Raw genomic sequence first — 7,781 nt, 5'->3', positions numbered from 1 at the left:
CACTACGAAAAGAGTCTCATATTTAAGACCATAGGAGTATAATTCAATTATAACATGCAAAATATTCATAGATAACTTAAACATGGCCTAAGAAAACACAAGAAGACAACAATCTAATAAAAATTCATGAGATTCTACAACTACACAGGAAACATAAGATTATGTATCAATGTCACAGAACATGAATATACAATTGGAACATGAATATACAATTGGGAGCATTAATAATCCATGCGTATTAAAATTTTTAATTTGGAATAGTACAAAGGTATTTTCTGTTTTGGTTTCCAATAATTTAGATGAATTGAATTCTATAAACTCATCGAGAACAAGGAGGATTAAACTTGCCTTGGTAATGGGTGAGAGAACCAAAATACTTGAAATCAAATTCAGGTACTTCTTCCTGGGGAGCCAATGATATATGTGTAATTTATAGTTTATATGGTTAAATTAACACACACACACACACACACACAATTTATCCGATGATGACATCTCTGGATTTAGGATGGATATAGTTTTTAAAATTATTCTCACAGTATTTTTATTGTATTAATTGTCTTGATAAATTTTAATTATCTGATATCATCTGTCATTTAAATATTTTTTTCGCAATCATCCCATGAAGACTAACCTGTTCCAACTATTTTAAAAGTAAAATGTCATTAACAGAATAAATAAATATTAAAATTATGAGTTTGATTATGTAATTTTACTCAATTTTTATACATACAATAATTTATATGAATTTTTAATTTATCTTATACGTTTGTTTCTTGGCATCTGTTAATGCTGTGTTTTTTTTAACGCTACTTTTTATTATACCATATTAGAAATTTAAAAAGATTGAAAAGACAAGATGAAATAAAATAAATAAATTTGTTATAACTAGTTTTATGGGAAAATCTAATTGAGGAATGGCCTCTTATCCTTAAAATTATCTTCCAAAAAGTTTTGGAAAAACGGGAAAAATCAAGAAAAAAATACTTTCACTTAGATTCTGCTTTCAAACTTTATCTCAAAAAAAGAAAAAAGGGAAAAACTTGTATGCAAAAATTGATATTTTATTGTTAAAATCTATATCTAGATGTTTGAGATTACCGAAATCTATCCTGCAAATAAAAACTTCATACCAAATGAAATATATCATATGAACCATTGTATATTAGTAATTTCCAAATTTGTAGACATCTTCCTAAACAGTAGTAAAAAATATAATCCCATTCAACGTTGTTGTGATTTCGTATTTATTTTTTATTTGATTAAAATTCTAAATTTTCACTCTTTTACTAATTAACTTAAACATATTTTGAAATCAATAATTATATTATCTATTTATATATCTAAACTTTTTGTTTACAAATTTTTTCTGTATAAATCTTAAATAATTATTTAAATTAGATAATATGAAAAATGAATTTTACCCTAAACAATTTTCTCAATGATTTGATCTACATAATTTTAAAAATATAATGTATAATTCTCCACGATTATAATTTACAAATTCTTGTAACCCAATGGCAATGGTGGTTAGGCACAATCGCATAAAAATACCGACCAAACGATTGTGGGTTGCACATTATCTAGTTGAACTCGATCTTTCAATAAACCATACTTGAAGGAAAAATTAATATGCAAGTATTTAAATTTCACCTCATTTCTCAATTTAGTATTTGTTGCTTTTTTTTTTTAATTGAGTCCTTCAAGTTTTCTCAATTAATTTAAGTCCCTAAAATTAGTGCTAGAAACATCCCAGCCACCAACAAAACCCAGGTCCCTGTGATTCCATGAATCAGTAACAAAGCCATGAGATGATGCTTAAACGAGCACGGATAATAATCACATGTAGTTTTTTATAATTAAAAAATATATTTTTCTTATATACTTCTGTATGTGTTAATATATACATATTTCATATGAATACATATAAGTATTTTTTTTTAACCAGCAATAAATACCTATAATTCTTTAAAAAAAACCCCGCCAGAAGACCACTTTATGTTGCCATCTATTTTTACTTTATTAAAATATTTAGTCCTGCAATCTATTTCGTCTTCTTGTAATAATCAAGGCAGTTGTCATTATGAGAGTAGTTGTAAGAATAGTTGTGTCATTATTAGAGTAGTTGTGATTATTAAATGACAAGTCATTATGACACTTACCCGTCATAATGATATCTACTATTAAGATTTTGTCATGTAATAACACCGAGCTTCTATATAAATCTGACTCTGCCTCTAGTTATGGGCAAAAAAAATTGTAAGAACTTCCCTGTGTTTTCCTCATGAAAAAAGAAATAACAAATTCTTTATCTTATTAACTAAGATCTCCTTCACATCAATTTTATTAAGAACATTTTGATAACTCTCACTGTTTAATATCATACCATTTACCTTCACAGAATTTCAAACTGTAAATGGAGAGATTCTGGAGGATCGACCTGGCAGGGAAAGCAAAGAAATTTTGGATTGCGAATTAAGCACTCATCTTTAATCAAAATTTCTTGAAATCCACCGTTCAATTTATGAATTTCTTAAGAGTTAATACAAATTTTGATCCCTCAAGTTCATTTTTATTTTAATTTTAAACCCTCAAATTTCAAACTATAAATTTTGATCCCTCAAATTTCTTTTTATATAAAACATTAATCCCTATAATCCAATAAAACCTTATACTATTTTATCCCTTGAGGGACCAAAACCTATAGTCTAAAATTTAAGAGACTAAAATCAAAATAAAAACAGACGGATCAAAGTTTGTATTGACTCATTTCTTAAATACCATTCCCCTTCTAAAAAGGCTAAAAGTAGTCTATAAAATTTTCACGGGTTGTAAATTATCAATGACAAATTAATTGCGACCGCATTCCCAAGGGCTATCGTAACGTCGGAGCAAGTAATCTGAGAGCCTAGACATTAGATTAATCGTGTCAGTCGTACAAGCTTCATAAAGATCACGAAAACAATGGAAAACACAGAAAATTAAGGGAAACAAAAGTACAATAACGTCAAATCTATTCGTCCCATTTTACAATCGATCCAAGAAAAATTCAGTGTGTTGATTGAATCTGTGGGCAGCAAAGGGGGCAGCGTGTGGAAGGGAGAAGAAAGGACAGATCACGTACAGAAGTCACAATATTCACTTCTGCCTTGGGGTCTTCTCAATAATAGTGATACCACTGCAAGGCACTTCGGCAAAAACTTTAGTAGGCTGCAGCGTCCTTTGGTTCAGACTCAACAAGAACAGCATTGAAAACTTTTCTTCAATATGATGGAAATCTTAATCTCAGCTTCAATCAGGCTTCGAAACTCCCCCATAGTTTTCAGCCGTAGGAAGAGAGGAAAGGAGCATTTTGCCAAATGGGAAAAACAATCATGAGGGTTAAGACATTATTCTCAAATGTGATTTCATGCGACAAAAGGGCACCCGCTTAAAATCCAACATATATGAGAATCCAAGAAGACATTCTCTAATGTCTGGCCACCAACGGCCCACAACGAAAGAAGTAACTCATCATGTTGTAGCAAGTAAATCATTCAGGAATGTGAAGAATATTCTAGGCTATCTTTCAACCAACTCATTAAAAACAGTTATCTGCCCTTGCAACCATATAAGGTCACCAAAAGAGCAACCCCAGAGCCAAGTACAATTGTTTGTTCAATTTGAGCGATGGATAAGAAAGCAAAACAAGCATCATCGTTCACCGTGACATGCAAATTCACCATATGGAAAAAAGCCACAACCAATGGCCAAAGCAAAGATAACTGCAGACAGCAAAACGCTCACTTGCTTATTGCTCTCATATTGAGGGATGCCATGAGGTTTATTTCTCAATAAGATAGCAGTCGGATAACGAAAAACCCACAAAATTAGCAACTCAGATAAATTTTAATATCTTAATTGTGTAGAATATAAAATTAAAAAAAGCAGCTTCCTTCTGTATATAAATTTTTGTCGGACAACAAACTTCTGACATGACTCAAACTTCAGTATGTCCTTACGGTAAGAGAATGTCAGACAAATAGATTGTTGGAAGCAGGCAGAAGAGCGGAATGCCAGGTAATCAAACTGGTATATAGTTATAGAGAGAGCACAATAAGGGACAGTATCCCCCAGCATAGAACCATCCACAATTAAGATCACTCCACGGGTTCAACTAAATGCAGCAAATTTTCTCTCAAAAAAGTATGAAAGAAGAAACCAAGAGTAGAAGGCATGACACAGAATTCAGCAATTCATAGACACAAAGAATGGGTCTTGAAATTCTAGATCACTTCCACTATTTAATCAGATTAAGCCAGAAAGAAATAGCCATTTGAGCAAGTCAGATGGAGCTCAATTGAAAGTCATCTGACAAGTACTATTGTCCACACGTCACTATTCCAGTCTTGTTGTCTATGTATCTCAGAAGACCAAGTTCACCTATAGATTCCCTACTAAGCTGTGAGGCAGTAGCGAATTTGAAACTGAGTATAAAACATACTGAACAAAAAGGATGGAAAATAATTCAAGTATTAAGATGCAGATTTGCCTCAAGTTATCACTCAAAAGCATTGGACACTCTCGCAAGTTTTTTTAGACTCAATATTACCTGAAAGTTTAAAATCATAGCATTTTTACCCCGTCATTAAAAAAAAATAATGTTGACTGTTAAAATAGTGACATTAATTATTAAAATTTTAATCAGTAAGTGGCAAAATTGTTAAAAATTTAACCTTTTGGCACAATATTGAATCCCAAAAATTCTGGCACTTCCAAGTAAAAACTTTCAGAGCAAGTTTGCACTTTGACCCATTATTCAATGATATTCGCGAAAGAGTGCAATACACATTGGGGAGAGGATAGCAACATGTTTGCTTTTCAATCCCACTGATTCAGCAGAAATAAGTGAGGGAAAGAGTAAATGCTACCGAGCAAAGAATATTTACACTAAAGCTAGTTAATAGAGTATCACGGCTAATATTCTTCCATCACATACCACTGCTTAGAATACAGAAGCTCAATTAATGAACCACACTTTAGGATGCTTAGTGAACAATAAAACTAGATAGTAAATGTAGGAATAGCTCATCGGTGAAAACCAACAGAAACAGTCAATACTCAGTAAGGTAGCAAAACTTGCCAACCAGCAAGGAGTTGACTACGCATCCATACAACACAAACTTAACACCATCATATCAGGGAAACTACATTCATCCCATTGAGCATGCCTCCAAGTTCAAGCAAACAACCAACGTAGAGATGTGGATGCCGAACCAACCAATAAACTATAACACAATATCATAGATTAATTGCTAGAAGAGCAGAAGATACTTAAGAAATGAGAAGATCCTTTAACGGCTTACAAAGTTTAATTGTATCTTTAATTCTGTTGTATAAATCAACGTTGGCCAAAGACAATTTGTCAGGCAAACTGAAATTATTACCATCAATCCTTAACATTATTATGGTTACATAACGGCTCATATGTGTACAATGAAAGTCCCCGCATGAGGACATCCTTAAGTCACCAGTACATAACCCCACAAGAGGGGGAAAAACAAAAAAGAATAACCTAGAAAACTGAAACAACCTCCATGTTGAATAGCTTATATTCCAGACATCAAAAGGAAGTTGTAACTAAAATAAGAAGTCATGAACATTAATGAAAACATGTCAAAAACACATTCCCCATTCAAAACTTAAAAGTACAAGACTAATCTAACTCAGTAGCTTTGACTAACTAAACTCATTAATCATAGCCTAAGTGCAGATGAAGAAAAGTGGCTGTAAATGGACAGGCTAATACATTCATCACACCAGAAGCACATAGTCTGCAATCACGTAATCACCAGAACCACATAAAGCATCTGCGCCAATAAGTGATGGAACACCTGAATCAAATACCCATGCAACTCAATCCATCATTCCACAACCATCAATCAAAGAAAACTAATTTTAAAAAGCAATAGCACAAAGCAAACAAGCAGATAATTGCCAAACCCTTCAGCAGGACAGCTCAAAATATCACATCAAGGTACAGAATCTCACCATCCACATCTTAATGTCAAAGCCAATATTAAACAATCAACAGAGATTGGGCATGCATGAAGAACATGCATACGTAACATAGTGAAACAAAAAGCAAAATTATGATGAGTCAAACATTCGCCAACTTTCCACATACAAGTCATGGCATGAAACATGCAGATGATGAGATTTGTCAGAAAAACTAACAATTACCAGGACAGAAAAAAAATAAATAAATAAATGATAATGACTAAAATAAAAACCTTAAAAAGAGCAATCTGAGAATTGAAATATATTCATTCCCTGCCTGCTTAATTCACTTATGATGTCACATTTGAAAGCAGTGCCACAAATATAACCCTCTGTTGGGTATGAGGGACTGGAGGGGAGAAAAAATTTTAATGAGATTGATTTTAAAAATTAGAGAAGTGGAGTTCTAAAATTTTGACTAAGAGATGTACAATAAAAAGTAAAAAAATTAATTAAAAGCTTTGAATCCCATATCTCTAATTTTTCAAACGGAGTTCCTTGAAATCCACCCCCATTCTTCCCCTCCATTTCCTTCATACCAAACAGACCCTAAACCCCAGATACTCAAGTGTTGTTAATGACAAAAGTCTGTAAACAATTGACCTCCGAACATGATAGAAATCAAGAATATGTCATGCGGTAGAATCATAACATCATACCACCAAAATTATTAAATTATTATTTATTGAATAACAGCATGTCTTTTTATGGCCACTGAATTGGCACTGTAGAATTTAAACATTTCTGTAACGCAAAATCTCGAGACCATAGCAGATTGGGATATACTACTTGTGTGTGTGTGTGTGTGTGTGTGTGTGTGTGTTAAGGCCTAAAGCCTTATCCAAGACCATGAAGTAACTGCTAAGCATCACAGAGAAGTTTTAACTTCCTTAATTCTATTTGGCTTGTACATTGTAGATTAGAAAACCCTTAAAAAGGGACAAGGAACAACTTTGACCACCATAGGCTCAACCACATTAAAACCAGAATTACATACACATTTCTTCTTTTTTTTGGGGGGGGGTGCTCCAACCGTTTCCATTTTAGATCTTTCCTAGACAAAGCAGCATGAGAAGAATCACAGTTGATGAATCTTAATGGCAAGAAATAAATACATCCATCAACATTACAAATGAGGCTTAATTGCCACTTCTTTAACTGAGGAATACAATGACAAAGTTATATATAACAAACATAAGGTCAACAAAGCAAATATTGAACACCACTTCAAGGTTTTTAAAAAAAAAAAAAAAAAAAAAGGTCAGCTTCAACACTGATTATTCATAAAACACAACCAATAACAATGCCAAAGCCAAAATGAGATAGCGTATCAAGTCATGTAAGGAGGAATTCAATATTCGATTTGATGAAGACAAAGCAAAGCAAAAGAATCCATCAGACTTTAAGTAAAGCAAGCAACACTCATATCACGATATGAAAACTAAGAGAAATCACCCAGTGGAATGCCTATAACAAAATCTTTTCGCAAGCAAGATAGCATTAGTAATTCAAAATTGGCAAACCTCAAAATAACCTCAAAATAGAACACATTCACTCACCCAATGCTGATGGCAATCACAAATCCAACCAAGAAAGGATTACCTCAGTAGTAAGGAGGTACATTCGGATACATGGCACCAGGTGGAACCCTAGGTACAGGGGAGGCTCCAGTAGGCTGGTGATGTTGATTTGGATACCCGGAAGATAAACCGTAAGGTCCACTATCTTGATAGCCACCGGTT

The 7,781-nt window shown here is 33.0% G+C and overlaps 1 long non-coding RNA gene across 1 annotated transcript; it reads right to left on the bottom strand.

Moving 5' to 3' along the window:
• Nucleotides 1–5,386: 5,386 nt before the first annotated feature.
• LOC114741549 (uncharacterized) lies at nt 5,387–7,775 on the bottom strand. The gene is made up of 2 exons (XR_003739786.1): nt 7,642–7,775; nt 5,387–5,873 (listed from the first exon to the last, which is right to left on the bottom strand). It is a non-coding gene; the product is annotated as an uncharacterized LOC114741549 (long non-coding RNA).
• Between the last annotated feature and the right edge of the window lie 6 nt (nt 7,776–7,781).

This window comes from Neltuma alba, unplaced genomic scaffold, assembly GCF_004799145.2.
Source record: "Neltuma alba isolate B1F8T4 unplaced genomic scaffold, ASM479914v2 tig00003410_pilon, whole genome shotgun sequence".
In the NCBI taxonomy this organism is placed as follows: domain Eukaryota; kingdom Viridiplantae; phylum Streptophyta; class Magnoliopsida; order Fabales; family Fabaceae; genus Neltuma; species Neltuma alba.
The sequence above is the reverse complement of the archived record's forward strand: the minus strand, read 5'-3'. Positions and strand labels throughout refer to the sequence as shown.